Here is a 16,576-nt window from a genome sequence, read left to right on the forward strand (position 1 = left end):
CGGGACCCCTCAGGGGATGTCCGACTGCCAGTTTAGGCCCAAACCTGGGAATCGGGCCTAAACCCGCAGTTGGACATCCCTCTCATAATCTGGGACTGCTGGCTCCTAACCGCTCACCTGCCTGCCTGCCTGATCACCCCTAACAGCCTCTGCCTGCCGACCTGATTGCCTCTGCCTGCCAACCTGTAACTGCCCCTCCTGCTGGCCTGGTTGCCCCTAACTAACTCCCACCATCAGCCTGGTCGCCCCTCACTGCTCCCCTTCTGGCCTGGTTGCTCCCAACTGGCCCCTGCTGCCAGCCTGGTCACCCCCAACTGCCCCACCCCCTGTGCCAGTCTGGTCACCTCTCACTGCCCCCCTCTGCTGGCCTGGTCGCCCCTCATTGCCCCCCCTGCCGGCCTGGTTGCCTCATGCAACCTGCTGTTTGGTCATTTGGCTGCCCCTCACTTCCCCCCTCTGCTGGCCTGGTTGCCCACGGAGCCTGCTGTTCAGTCGTTGTGTGAGGGCATACCAACCAATTTGCATATTACCCTTTTATTAGTATAGATACTAGAGGTCCAATGCAAAAAATTCATGCAAGGGGTTTGGCCCTCACAGCCCTGGTTACCTCATGGCCCTGGCCCCGTGACCCTGCCCACTGGTCATTCTGGAAGGTTGTTCTGCCATCTGGTTTAATTAGCATATTAGCTCTTTATTATATAGAATTGTCAATGTTGTGTTAAATTGTGCAGAAATTAGTCCTGCTTAATTGATTAAGTCTACCAAAGAAACCTGTCTTTTTTTTTAATCAAAGGACAATTTGGTAAATGTATTTCTTCATCACATATTGAGCCATATGAAAAATATTGAAAGAGCTTCCTTCTCAGAGAGTCAAACTTTTAATTATAAATTTTCTTTAAATAAAAGTAACATCAGTTCTCAAGTATTATATAAATACAAAGTTACTAAATACCTATGGTAATTTTAAATCACATATTTTTTCAGGAATACAAAAATAGTATCATTAAAAGGAGGCAAAAATCATTCACCAAATTAATGTTGGTAATTTCACTACACTGTTATGCTCAAAGAAATTCAAATATTTGAGGAGGAAGTAAAGGTTAATTTTCCTAAGGTTTAATATTTATGCATGGTAATTTAGAACACGTATTCAATATACATTACTAAAGTTACTTCATATATGCAAATTCCCATTCAGTCATATATATATGGATATAGATAGATAGGTATTTGCAGGTCCGGGGTGACTCAGTGGTTGCACATTGACCCAGAATCAGGAAGTCACAGTTCAATTCAATTCCCAGTCAGGGCACGAGTTGCAGGCTTGATCCCCAGTAGGGGACATGCAAAGCAGCCAATCAATGATTTTTTCTCATCCTTGATGTTTCTCCCTCTCCCTCTCTAAAATCAATAAAAACACAGATTATATAGTTATACTTAGAAAGAAAGAGGACCACAGAGAAGTCAACTGATTTGCACAGTTGCTGAAGGGGGAATAGTCCTAAAGTTGAAAGTTAACAGTCCATAGATGATCAGGTTTAGAAAAAAAAACCTAAAATTTCTTTCTCTATTTTTACCATCTTCCTAGTGTTCATGTTCCTTTATCATATAGCATAAAGATAAACATATATAACTATACTAGAGGCCCGGTGCATGAAATTCATGCATGGGGGTGTGTGTCCCTTAGCCCAGCCTGCACCCTCTCCAATCTGGGAACTCTTGAGGGATGTCCGACTGCTTATTTAGGCCTGATCCTACTGGCAACGGGCCTAAACGGGCAGTCGGACATCCCTCTCACAATCCAGGATTGCTAGCTCCCACCTGCTCGCCTGCCTGCCTTCCTGATTGCCCCTAACCGCTTCTGCCTGCCAACCTGATCACCCCCTAACCACTCCCCTGCCATCCTGATTGATGCCTAACTGCTCTCCTGCAGGCCTGGTCACCCTTAACTGCCCTCCCATGCAGGCCTGGTCACCCCTAACTTCCCTCCTCTGCCAGCCTGGTCACCCCTAACTGCCCTCCCCTGCAGGCTTGATTGCTCCCAACTGCCCTCCCTTGCAGGCCTGGTCCCTCCCAACTGCCTTCCCCTGCTGGCCATCTTGTGGCGGCCATCTTGTGTCCACATGGGGGCAGCCATCTTGTGTATTGGAGTGATGGTCAATTTGCATATTACTCTTTTATTAGATAGGATTTTATATCTGTATACCTCTTATTGAACGTGACATTCTTATCCTATATTTATTATAGTAACTTAAATCACTCTCTTATATAAATGCATTTAATTCCTTTGTTAAAAGCAACTTGAGTGTTACTTCTTTGGAAAGGAAGATTTTCCTTTAAGTGAAGATTCTCTCTTCTATATTCCTCATCTGTAAAACAAAGAATTGGTCTAAGTAATATTTAAGCTCTCTTGTTGCTAACATTCTCTGAATTCTACTTCCACGTTTGCCAGGGTGGGTAAGTGGGTGGGGAATTGGATGCAAGAAGGGTAGAGAAGAAATCAGCTATTGAGCTGAGCCTTAAAAGATGAGCAGATTTTTAACATAAGAAGTTAGAAATCCAGCTCATTCTAGGTGGAAAGGCCAGCAGAAACAAATGTCATTGAGATGAAATAGGAGATTGATATATAAGAATCATTAAGTAAGAATCATTCCAGTTAAATTAGAGCCTTGGGAATCTCCTCTCTCTGACTGTCTTAACAGTGGTCGGCAAACTCATTAGTCAACAGAGCCAAATATCAACAGTACAATGATTGAAATTTCTTTTGAGAGCCAAATTTTTTAAACTTAAACTTCTAATGCCACTTCTTCAAAATAGACTTGCCCAGGCCGTGGTATTTTGTGGAAGAGCCACACTCAAGGGGCCAAAGAGCTGCATGTGGCTCGCAAGCCGCAGTTTGCCAACCATGGCTCTAGGTGAGTCTGATACAGGTGGTCTACAAACCACATTGAGCAATTTTGAGCAGGATGTGTTGGTGAGTAGGTTAATACGGAATTCAATACATCAAGGGATTTAGTATCTCACAATAGCAATAATCTCAAATCCTCTGACACTCTCCCTTTCCTTATTCATGATTTAAGCATTGGCTTATTATTTTAGCCTTGTTATACTAAGTGGTTTATTATTCTTGATGAATAGCGAATTATTCTAATGGTGCTTATTATTCTATTCATTACAACTTGAGGTGGATTAGGAGTGAATAGTGCGAAGGAGATGTTCCAAGAGAAAAATTACATTTCTACACTTTTATGGTGCTTATTTTTCAGTATCAGTAATTGTACTGGTAGTTTCTATCACTTAACCACCTCTTTCTCTGCTTTAAATTACAAAGATAAGAGATATAGTACATAGATTCTAAAATAAAAATCTTTTTTAAAAGAATCATTCAAATGACTTGATATTTAATTGGGTGTTTTACTTTCAAAAACTGTCACAAAACTATGTATTTTTTTCTAATTAATCAAATATGGAAAATATAATTCAATGATACTGCAATAGTTATCTTATGCTAGGTACAGATAAGGCTCTGTCTGACTACCATGCACTAAAGAGATTCTAAACTTGAATTCATGCTCATAAGGTTTCAGACTGTTAAGATCTTCCTACTTCTATGTCCTGCCCTCTAGACTTTTGCCTTTCTTAGCCAGTTCCTTGAAAATCATTTATATTATGTACATAATGTATACATACACACCTGCATGTGTATGTGACTTACTGCTTCTCTAAGCCCTGATTAATATCTTTATTCCCATGTTATGACTATATACTATAGAATTTGTATTCTATTATATAATAACTAAAGGCCCAGTGAATGATATTACGGCACCTCCTGGTGACCAATCATTTGGTCATTACGGCATTACGGTGTTACGGCCACTGGCCTTTTATAATATAAACTAGTGGTGCGGTGCACAAAATTCGTGCATGGAGGGGAGTTCTCTCAGCCCAGCCTGCACCTTCTCTAATTGGGCACCCCTTGGGGGATGTCCGACTGCCGGTTTATGCCTGATCGGGCCTAAACCAGCAGTTGGACATCCCTCTCGCAATCTGGGACCACTGGCTCCTAACCGCTCACCTGACTGCCTGCCTGATTGCCCCTAACTGCCTTCCCCTGCTGGCCTGATCTCACCGCCAACTGCTCTCCCCTGACAGCCTGATCTCACCCCAAACTGCCTCTGCCTGCCTGATCTTGACCCAACTGCCCTCCCCTGCCAGCCTGATCTCGCCCCCAACTGCCCTCCCCTGCCGGCCTGATTTCTCCCCCAACTGCCCTCCCCTGCCGACCTGGTTTCCCCCAACTGCCCTCCCCTGCCGGCCTGATCTAGTGCCTAACTGCCCTCCCCTGCTGGCTTGATCTCACCCCCCACTTCCCTCCCCTGCCGGCCTGGTTGCGCCCAACTGCCCTCCCCTGCCGACCTGATCTCACCCCCAATGGCTCTCCTCCGCCGGCCAATTTGGTTCTGATTGGTTGGTTTCTATGCCAGTCAGCATCAAAAGCTCCTCCTCCTAGGCAGCCATTGGGTCCTCACAGTTGACCCAGATTTGGTTCTGATTGGTCAGTTTCTATGCCAGTCAGTGTCAAAAGCTTCTCCTCCTCACAGTTGACCCACATTTGGTTCCTTTTTTTTTTTTTTGCAAGGGTGGGCTGTTTATTAAGTGGTTATTACAGGGGTAAGACCACATAAATGGTGTCATCCCTTGGAACGTGACCTGTCAATGTTGACCACAAAGCCCACAAGGCTGGTCCTGGTGAGTCCCAAGGTCAGAGATGAAACTGAAAGGCCTCAGTCACATGCTGCTTCCAGGTGTCCAGGCTGGGCAGCAGGGAGGAGATGCCTATGACATGTCAGGCCTCCCCATCGGATACCACCAAAGTCTGGTAGGACAGCAGCTGCACGTCTGCCTCTGCCAGGAGCCCAATCATGGTAGGCAGCATGGCAGGGTTGGAGGGCTGAGCCCAGAACAGGAACAGGGGCAGACCCCTGTGGAAAGGCACTTCTGGTCTGAAGGCAGCTCTGTTGAATGCCTGCAGCCCAGGTGAGGTGCCCTGGACAAAGCCCACAGCCTGGTAGGGGGCACCTGCCAGGGCCACGCTCAGAAGGCCTTCCCTTCATCCTTGCGCTCCTGGCACAGTGGGGTTATGGGAGGTGGTTACATTGAGGCCGGCCTCCTTCACCAGCAGCTTGGCATTCACCAAGTTCACATCCACATGATTAGAAGAATCTTTGAGGAGGCTGACAATGACTGCAGGGCTCAGGCAGTTTCCGGCATTCTTCAGGGATAAGCCCTGCGTTACCCCCTGGATGATCCCTTTGGGGGACCCTGCCCAGGCTTGCATCACAGTCCCCAGAGCTTCTGTCAGACTGATCCAAGGTTTTGTGTGTGGAGAGAAGGCGCTGGTAAGGGCCTGGGCATTCACAACCCCTGCAAGGGCTATCCCCTTCACCATGTCCACGGACTGGACAGCGATCTCCTCCCCGCAGCAGCTCTGGGCCTCCTTGGTGCTGACACCCAGGTGGGGGCAGCTGATCACGTTCTTGTGGTCTACCAAGGCACGGTCCCGAGGTGGCTCCTCCATGAACACGTCCAGCGCTGCGCCCGCGCACTGCCCCGACTGCAGGGCCCAGAACAGGGCGCCCTTGTCCACGATCCCTCCACGGGTGCAGTTCATGCGCACGCCCTTCTTGCACAGGGCGAAGGTGCTGTCGTTCAGCAGGCCTGTCGTGGAGGGCAGGAGAGAGGTGCACAGTGATGAAGTCACAGAGGGGCCAGATCTCCTCCAGGGGCAGCTGCTGAATGCTGAAGGAGGCCAAGACCTCTTGTGAGATAATGGGGTCGTACCCTACAGTCTTCATCCCAAAGGACTGCATCTGGACAGCCACCTCTCTCCCGATCCTCCCCAGGCCAAGATTTCCCAGGGTCTTTCCATTCAACTCGGTTCCCATGAACTTCTTTCGGTCCCATTTGCCATCCTTCATTGAAGCTGTCGCCTGGGGAATCTGCCTGGCCAGACACATGATCATCTCACCGCTGAGCTCCGCAGCACTAAGACTGTTCCCATTGGGAGTGTTCATGACCAGGATGCCCTTCCTCGTGGCAGCCTCCAGATTCACGTTGTCCATGCTGGTGCTGGCCCTGCCCACCACCTGGAACTTCTGTGCTGCGTTGATGACATCCGCGGTCACCTTGGTGGCCGAGCAGACGATAAGGCCTTCATAGTCCTGCAGCTCGGCTATCAGCTCCTCTTTGCTCAGGTTCTGCTTCTCCACCACCTGCAGCCCTCCATCTTGCAGGATCTTCCACAGCAAGGGTCCAGGCTGTCACTGATGAGCACTTTTTATAGATTTGCGAAGGCCATTGCTGGAGCTGGCCTCAAAATCTACCACTCTCCCTGGACAGAAACACCTCTAAGCCCTCAGATTTGGTTCTGATTGGTCAATTTCTATGCCAGTCAGCGTCAAAAGCTCCACCTCCTAGGCAGCCATTGGTTCCTCACACTTCACCCAGATTTGGTTCTGATTGGTCAGTTTCTATGCCAGTCAGTGTCTCTGAGCCTATCAATGGGGCCTGATCAGAAAGGGGGGGCTGATCAGCAACCGAGGAGGAGTCCTGGAGAGAAATGGAGGCATGGCTGTTGGCCAGACTGGGAGAGAAAGAGAGAGGCAACTGCTGATCAAAAGCTGCCACAGAGGCAATGGATCAGTCCCTGCTTCTCTCTTCAGGCCTCTCTCTGGCCCTGATTAGCAACCCCCTCTCAGCAGTCAGTGCTGTGGCACCAGGCCTGCAGCAGAATCAGTCAGCCTTGGGTTGCCATGGCAACCCAGCACTGATTTCTGGTCTGGCTGAGCTTTGGTCATAAAGGTGTTATTCCCTGGCTCTTTATTATAGAGATAATTGACTTCCTAGTTTTCTCTAGTTTTCATTCATTTTCAAACATTGCTATTACATATTATCTCCTATGAAATTAAATACTGTGATTGGACACCTGGATATTATTTTATGTCATTAAGTATGTGCTACTCAAGGCGACCATTACTAGAAAATGGAAGGAGGAAATGGTAGGAAGGGCAATATAGGATCATTATTCTTTAAATTAATATTTAATTTATTGATTATCATCAAGAAAAAAATATGTTGCTGATAAATACCACATAACTCATTTTTCTGGGTTTTAGGCCCAAGCTTGTTCATTTTTCTCAATCATAATGGACAATAGTACTTGCTTTCCTCCACCCCTCTTTGTGTACAACCTCCATCCTAATACAACAGAGGTTTTTGATGACACTATTCATTTTCTTCCTTAGGATAGTCTTCTGGAGCCCTTCTGATGTCCATACATAATTTGGATTAATTTTATCCCAGTCTGTATCATGTCTGTCACCATAGGATTTTATTTGATTTCTAATCTTAGTCATTCTTAGACCCCTCACCCTCCTCTGTTTTGTAATCCTTTTACTTGTTGTTTTGCTAAACTACAAATACATAGTCTTCAACTTAAGGATGATTCAACTTACAATTTTTTTTTTACTTTATCACAGTGCAAGAGTGATACACATTCAGTAGAAATGGTACTTTACATTTTGAATTTTGTTTATTTCCTGGGATAGTGATATGTGGGTAAGGTACTCTCTCTTGATGTTGGGCATTGGCAGGAGGTGCAGCTCCCAGTCAGCCCCGAAATTGTGAGGGCAAACAACCCATACTCCACAGTGTACTCTGTTGCCAGCATTTTTTTTTTTTGGATGTTGTATTCAATAAATTAGGTGAGACATTCAATACAGGCTTTACCAGGTGTTCCGGTTAATAATGCAGATTTTTTTCAATAGATAGAGTTACACATATGTTGATATGTATGCAATTTGATATGTATGCTATTTTGTTGTATTGACAGCAAGCTTCAAAACTTCATATGTCAAATTCGCTGAAGGTGTTAACATCATAGATATTTTTACACTTAAAAATGTCGAATTTTGTGCCAAAAAAAGAGCATTTGCGGGAAGTTTTAATTCATTACTTTATTTTGAAGAAAAATGCTGCTGAATACTTTGGGAAGCTTATGGTGAACATGCTCCATCTCAAGATACTTGTGAATGCTGGTTTAAATGCTTTAAAAGTGATGATTTCAATGTGAAAGACAAAGAACGTCCAGGTCAACCGAAAAAGTTTGAAGAGCAACAATTACAAACATTATTGGATGAAGATGCGTGTCAAACTCAAAAACGACTTGCAGAAAGATTAAACGTTGCTCAGCAAACAATTTCCGAACATTTACAAGCAATAGGAAAGATTTTAAAGGAAGGAAAATGGGTGCCACATCAACTGAACAAAAGACAAATGGAAAACCTAAAAGTCATCAGTACAATGGCTTCAACAGCACAAAAGAAAGTCTTTTTTGCATCAAATTGTGACTGGCGATGAAAAGTGGATTTATTTTGAGAATTCCAAATGCACAAAATCATGGGTTGATCCAGGTCAACCATCAACATTGACTGCAAGGCCAAATTGCTTCAGAAAGAAGACAATGCTCTGTGTTTGGTGGGATCATGAAGGTGTGGTGTATTATGAGCTTCTAAAACCAGGTGAAACCATTAATACTGATTGCTACCAACAACAAATAATCAATTTGAACCACACTTTGATTGTGAAAAGACCAGAATGAGCTAGAAGACACGGCAAAGTAATTTTGCTTCATGATAACGCACCATCACACACTTCAAAACCAGTTAAAGACACGTTAAAAGATCTTGCCTGGGAAATATTAACCCACCCGCTGTATTCACCAGACCTTGCTCCTTCAGATTACCATTTGTTCTGATCAATGGCACACGCACTTTCTGAGCAGCACTTCAAAACATACAAAGAAGTGGATAATTGTGCCTCTGAATGGTTTGCCTCAAAACAAGAAAAGTTCTACTGGGATGGTATCCACAAATTACCTGAAAGATGGGGAAAATGTGTAGCTAGTGATGGACATTACTTTGAATAAAGCACTTTTGATGTCTCTCTTGAAATTATCGTGTTTTCTTTTATTACAAAATATCCATTATTAACTGGTACACTTGGTATGTTAGATGACTTTGCCAACTATAGGCTAATGTAAGTGTTTTGAGCACATTTAAGGTGGGCTAGGGTAAGGTATGATGCTCAGTAGGTTAGGTGGATTAAATGCACTTTTTACTTAGGATATTTTCAATTTACAATGGGTTTATTGGGACATAACCTAATTATAAGTCAAGGGGTATCTGAAATAATTATCTTTTCCCAAGAAGGACTGTACATACTAGATATTCTGAATCCCTGTGTGTTAAAAAAATAGTCTGTATGTTTCATGGTCACCACTTGTAACTGGCCATTTGGCTAAATATATTAAAGTTTTATTTAAATAATTTTGACTCAATATTAAAAGAATTAATTAAAATTCTTCTAAAACCTGATGTGATTTTCACCATTTTTTCCTTTGAAGAAAATTTTATCTTCCTCTTTAGAAGTTTTGCATTCACAGTAAAAATCTATGAGAATTTCATTTGCTCCATATCCTTACCAAAACTTAGCATTGCTATCATAAAAAGACATTTTAGTGGGTCAGTAATGACATATCATTTTGCTTTACATTTACCTAGTTACTAAGGATTTGGAGCTTCTTTTCCTATGTATCTTTTCCATGTATGTAAATTCTTTGGTATAACATCTATTCAGATCTTCTGCCCTTTTAAAAATCAGGTTGGCTGTTGGGTTCTTGTTATTGAGTTGTAATCATTCTTCATATATCTCAGATACTATCAGATACTATAATAATCATCTCAAAATTAACTGGCTCATAATTCAACTCTTGATTATCTGCTTTTTTATTTTTTACCAAACATGTTCATCTTCTAATTATTTTTATCTCACTCAGTAAATAATCCAATTAACTACAACTATTTAAACATTTGTGTTCTTAATATTTTTCTTATCTAACATCTAATTGTTCTCCAGTATTTTCAAGAGAAATAATCTTTTTTTTTCATCACTGAACCCAACCTAGTTCAAGCCCAAATCATTTTTAAATTACCATACTGCAATTGTCTTCAAACTGGTGTTTCTTCTTCGTCTTCCCTCTATACAGAAATCACATTGTTTTTTAAAGTTACACAGTGTTCTTTCTATAACGCCTCTGGAAAGAGTGCTTACTTAAATTAGAGTAAACCCCAAATCAATACCATCACCTAAATAATCACTCCTAGAATTGTACATATACCAGTACTAATTCAAACTTTACAATGCATACAAATCACTGGGAAAGCTTGTTAAACCATAGATTCCTGGGAACAGCCCCAGATTCTAATTCGGTAGGTCTTGAGTGGCTACCAAGAATAAGCTCTCAGACAATGCTGATACCAACATCTATGCACCATATACCTGTATCTACATAACATGTCTTTTCAAACTCTCTAGACCCACCTATACTTTAGCCATATGAGCCTCTTTTATACATATTTCTTGGATGTGGCAACATTATTTCAACCTCAGGACTTCTTCTCTGCTTTTTTACTCTTTCCATAGATTCAGCTCACACATCTCAAGTCTGCCTCTTTTCCACTCTTCAGTTTTCAATCATGGGTCATCTCCTTGAAAGGCGCACATCCATTCCTCAATCTAGGAATTCATTATTTAATTATCCTGTATTTATTTTCTTATTAGCATTTACTACTACCTGAAATTATCTTATTTAGTAATTTATATGTCAATTTATATCTGGCCCACCCTCCCCCAAAACTAGAAAATAAATGCCATTAGGACAGGCATTTGCCCTGTTCAATGATATATGCTCATGCATTATTTCTATATGCTCATAAACACTTGTTGAGCAAGTGAGTAAGTGAGAAACTTTAGGGTGTCTGAGGAATGATGGCAGGAGGCAATTTCAATAAGCTAGACAGAGATAATTTCATGTAAGGCTTTGTGTAAAATACTACGATTCATCTAACAGAATGTGATGAGGAAAAATGTCACTTAAGGACCTATCTCCACTTTTTCTCCTGGATCTTGGCTTTGTCTTTCTCTTGGCACTGATTATCATCTGTCATTTAGCAGTCTGCATAAACTCAATAAGCACTAACTATTTGGAAAAGATCCAGAAGCACTTTAGTGAAGAAAAGAGGTTTGAGAAATACCTTTCAGTATTTCCCACAATGAGTACAAGAGGTGCACTTTGTAATAGCTCCAGTTGTAAACACAGAAGAGTTATGCAGGTTGCAACCACAAGCCGCTCACCTATGCTTCTCTGTAAAAAAGTACTTCTAAATCCTAGAGCTACAGCCTTACAATATGTACCTCAACCTTTCTGAGAGTCTAATGTTTTGCAATGGATTACCATCATGAAGCAAAATGGAGGTCATATTATCATCAAATCCCTAAATAGCAAAAGTCATCCTAAATATCAAGTCTTATGATACTATAAGACTATGAATTATACTTTTAGAAAATTATAATTAAAAAGAAATGTTGACACCTAACATTTCGAATTTCAACAATAAACATATTGTTTGTTTCAAGAAAACATGCAATAGGAGTCATCATTACTTTAAATCAAGTTTAGAATGAGTCCAATTATGAATAGGACATTTAACCAGATAACATTTATGTCGTAATCTTGCATTAATTTGACAAGAATTATTTTTACCTGTTTTCCATAGTCTCAAATATTAAAGAAAATATCACTTATATTCATGACTGAATGACTGCCATGTTTACAGCTTATAACAAATGTAGGATATCAGTACATATAGTAAAGTAATTGGGCTGCTGTTTGTTTCTAAGAGGAAAAAAGTGTCTATTAGAACAAGACAAACAAAATATTGCAATGGAAATATTTTTGTTGTTAAAACTTCTGGGAAGCATCCAGCCAGAAATTTCCCTAGTTTTGTTAAATAAAGCAACAAGGACCATGGATAAACTTAGAATTTTATATCTCAGAGAAATAATTTAGAGCAGGGTATATAGTCAAAGGCTCAGGTCTTGAGATATTATCACTCTCACTCTCATGCTATTAATCTGAAATTTTTATATTTATAATTTATTTCTCTTATTCTCTAAATCTACAGACTAAAAAAGGCTAATATGATCCTCTAATAACAAATTTTAATAAGAATTTATTTCAAAATAAAGGTACATATAAATGAGAAGACAATGTTAAGTCTCCAGGACTAAACATTATAGAAATAATTTGCAAGTGCATTCTCTGATGTTGACCTGTCAGACTTAGCAATCAAATAGAGACAACATATTCAATGTTTGACTTCAATCATAGGAGTGATGAAAATGTTTCTACTCTTAGTTCTACTTATTAAAGTCAAGTTTTAAAATGCCAGATTTCTGTAATTTCTCAAGAGAGTAAATAATGAATTGCAGACCAAGTATATTAAAACTTTCAAAATTCAATAAACAGAAATCTTTGATGTTTTTCTGGCCTCTTAGGAAGCATCATGGTCCTCTTATGTCATTGTTAACAGACTAATATATCCATAGTCCTCTACTCAAATTCTATGGAAGTTTTATTTCTCCCCCATAACCTTTCAGATCACATTGGGAAGCTCATCAGATAGAATATTCAACCACTCCTTTTTTGCAAACATGAAAACCCATCTGCACAATTTTTCACTAGTAAAAGAGCACACTGGGTTTAAAATCTATCTCCTGTCTTCAAAAATCCAAACTTTATTTCTATGGGAGCTGGACTCTATAGCCTGTAGGAAATGTTAATACAGCCTTTAAAGCTAGTGGCTGGTGGCTGGCTTCCATTTACTTTCTGAATGGAAATAGATGTCATAATGGTTAGGACTAAGGAAAGGTCTGGCAATGCTTCTTAGAAAAAACTAACCTTATTTCAGTTGATCCAGTTTCTTCAGGAAAAGATGCTGAAGGCAACCAGATATTGAGAATGAAACTACCAGTTCATTTTAACTCCAAGGTGTAAGACCAATTCTTTGAGAAAGCTGTAATACAAAGTAAAAGAGCATTAGGTTTTTTGGCTCCTAGAGCTATTGAGGCATTACATATAAAAAAGTTATGATTTAAAATCTTTAGCTGTTTATGATTTAAACCTTTAACTTTTTATATTTTAAAATACTCTTTTGATTACACATTTTCATAGAAAAGTTCTTACATAGTATATTTTAATTCTTTAGCCATAAACCTATACAAATAGCCTATTGAAGACATGAAATGAGATCTCATAAAGTAAATCAGGAATAATTTAACCACTGTTCCTATAGGTTAGTCCTAGGAGGCTAATATTTATCCTTCTTCTTATATGTGTTAAGATCTGTTTTTAGAATTAGTACCTCATGACACTAGTTATGGGTATTAAGAGATCAGATCAAATATCCTCATGTTATATCCTCTGAAGCAAGATTAGAAAAAATAAAAATATGAGTAACCTATAACTAAAAAGTCTCAAATATTTGTTAAAAATTCACGGCATTAATATAATTGAAGTGTCTGCTCAAGTGCTGTCTCTTTAGGAGTGCCCTGATCACCGTATCTTAACCAACAGCTCATTAAACACTCCCTCATGATTTTGCTTTGTTTCTCTTCACTGTGCTTATTCCTTTCTATTAGTACATTAATTATATACACATAAAATTAATAAATACTTTTTAATTAATTTAACTTTTAAAAATTAATTGTTTATGTAAATAATAAAAGGGGACAGTGCTAATTGCTAGACTAGATTAGAAAAGACTTGGGCCTTGCCTGGTGTTGCTCATTCAGTTGGGTGTCATGCCATGCATGAAATATTGCCAGTTCAATCACTGTAAGGGGACATGCAGTAGGTAGCTGATCAATGTTTCCCTCTCACATCAATATTTTTGTCTCTCTCTCCCTCTCTGTTCCTCCCTCTCTAAAAATCAACCAGTAAGATACAATTTGTGGTTCTTAATTAGACATTGGTTTCAACAAACTATTAAAATATTAAGACAGATTTTCAAGAAGAAATAAAAATCATTACTTAATAAAAGCAGTTTAAAAAAGAGCATATACTATATTATCTCATTTTGGTAATAAAAAATTAACATACGTACATAGTAAAAGAGAAGGAAATATTTGTAATAAGGTATTCAGAATGGTAATCATCTTGAATAATAAAGAATGTTTTAATTTTCTCATTTTACATGTATTTTCTTGTCATAATACACATGCACACAAGCTTATCGTATATAATAAAAGGCTAATATGCAAATTGTCTCCACGGGCAGGAGTTTGACTGACTGGGAGTTAGATGTGCGCTGAACACCAGGGGGCGGAGCGAAACATGGCTGGCATTGGCCACACGGCACTGGGAGTGGGAGGCAATGGAGGCACTGCCAGCCCCGATGGGTCCTGATGAGAGTGGGACCGTGGCGGGATGGTGGAACAGGTGAGCGGGCAGCGCCAGGCCAAGGTGGGTGCGAGATGGAGCCCCGATCACCCCGCTGGTCACCCCACAGATCAGCCCTGATTGCCAGCCAGGCCTAGGGACCCTACCCATGCACGAATTTCTGGCACCGGGCCTCTAGTGTAATAATAAAAGGTTATTTTAGTTTAAAATGGCCAAGAGAAACATGAAAAATGCTCAGTCACTAATCATCAGATAAATGCAAATTAAAACCACAATGAGATATCACCTCATACTGTCAGAATGGCTATCATAAAGAAAATCAACAAATCACAAGTGCTGGCGAGGATGTGGAGAAAAGGGAACCCTAGTTCACGGCTGGTGGGAATGCAAATTGGTGCAGGCACTATGGAAAACAGTATGGAGTTTCCTCAAAAAATTAAAAATGGAACTTTCATTTGACATAGTGATCCCACTTCTGGGAATATATCCTAAAAAACCCAAAACACCAATCAGAAAGAATACCTAATATATGCACCCCTATCTTCATAGCAGCATTATGTACAATAGCTAAGATTTGGAAACAACCCAAGTGCCCATCAGTAGATGAATAGATAAAAAAAAGCTGTGGGACATTTACTCTATTAAATACTATGCAGCTGTAAAAAAAAAAAAAAAGAGGGATATCTTACCCTATGGGGCAGCATGGATGGACCTGGAAAATATTATGATAAGTGAAATAAGCCAAACTGAGAAAAACAAATATTACATAATCTCACTTCTTTATGGAATCTAATGAACAAAATGAATTGACCAACAAAATAAGACTCAAAGCAGGGAGGCATGGACCAGACTGACATACCTCAATGTGGGGTTGGGGAGACAAGAGATAAACCAAAGAACTTACATACTTATATGCATAGCCCATGGACATGGGCAATAGGGCAGTGAAGACCTGGGGGATAGGTAGGGGCTGGGAGGAGGGAGAAAAGACAGGGGAGGGGGGAATGGGAGATATCTGTAATACTATCAACAATAAAAAATACATTTTCAAAAATCAATGGGAAACAATATCCTCAGATGAGGATTGGCACACACACACACATACACAAACTTACAAACTTTAATTTACAAGATGGATAAGTTCTGAAGATCTAATGTACAACATGGTGATATAGTTAACAATAATGTACTGTATATTAAAATTTGCTGAGATTAGGTCAAACATTTTCACAAAAAATAAAACGTACTCATGAGATAATGAATGTGTGTACTAACTTGATTTGGTAATCATTTCACAATGTACACATATATCTGATCATCATGTGTATCTTAAATATATTACAATTTTATTTGTCAATTATAATTTAATAAAGCTGAGGAGAAAAATAATTAACTATTGTTGTTTCATGCATTACAATTCTCAGTAGGTATTTTTAATTTCTTATTTGGAAAATAGATAGTAAGTAGATAAATGGATATATATTATATATGAGCAAATATAATTACTTGTCGCTTGCATTTAATTATTTGTAAACATATAAATTACTAGAGGCCCAGTGCACGGATTCGTAATTTATATGAATTACAAATTTATATGAGGCCCAGTGCATGGATTCGGCTCGATCCCCACAGGCCAGGCTGAGGGGCCCCACCAGTGCACCAGGCCTCTAGTATGCATATAAGATCTTTTGTTAATCTCTTCCTGCCCTCCCCCTCCCCTTCCCTCTGAGATTCATCAGTTTGTTCCATGCTTCCATGCCTGTGCATTGAGCGTCTTCCCCCTGGTGGTCAGTGTGCATCATAGCTACCAGTTGAACAGTTGCTTAGGCTTTTATATATAGAGACTAGAGGCCCGGTGCACAAAATTCGTGTAAGGGGGTGTGTGTCCCTCAGCCCAGCCTGCATCCTCTCCAATCTGTTACCCCTCGAGGGATGTCCGACATCCCTCTCACAATACAGGACTGCTGGCTCCCAACTGCTCGCCTGCCTGCCTTCCTGATTGGCCCTAACCACTTCTTCCTGCCAGCCTGATCACCCCTTGACCACTCACCTGCCAACCTGTTTGCCTCTAACTGTCCTCCCCTGCAGGCCTGATCCCCCCAACTGTTCTCCCCTGCAGGCCCGGTCACCCCCAACTTCCCTCCTCGCCGGCCTGGTCACCCCTAACTGCCCGCCCCTGCAGGCTTGATCGCCCCCAACTGCCCTCCCTTGTAGGCC

At 40.8% G+C, this 16,576-nt stretch overlaps 1 pseudogene across 1 annotated transcript; it reads right to left on the bottom strand.

The window, feature by feature from the left end:
* Positions 1 to 4,762: 4,762 nt before the first annotated feature.
* On the bottom strand, positions 4,763 to 6,358 carry LOC307102351 (D-3-phosphoglycerate dehydrogenase-like; annotated as a pseudogene). The gene has a single exon. The product of its transcript is annotated as a D-3-phosphoglycerate dehydrogenase-like (transcript).
* Between the last annotated feature and the right edge of the window lie 10,218 nt (positions 6,359 to 16,576).

This window comes from Cnephaeus nilssonii (genome assembly GCF_951640355.1).
Source record: "Cnephaeus nilssonii genome assembly, chromosome: 1".
Taxonomy (NCBI): domain Eukaryota; kingdom Metazoa; phylum Chordata; class Mammalia; order Chiroptera; family Vespertilionidae; genus Cnephaeus; species Cnephaeus nilssonii.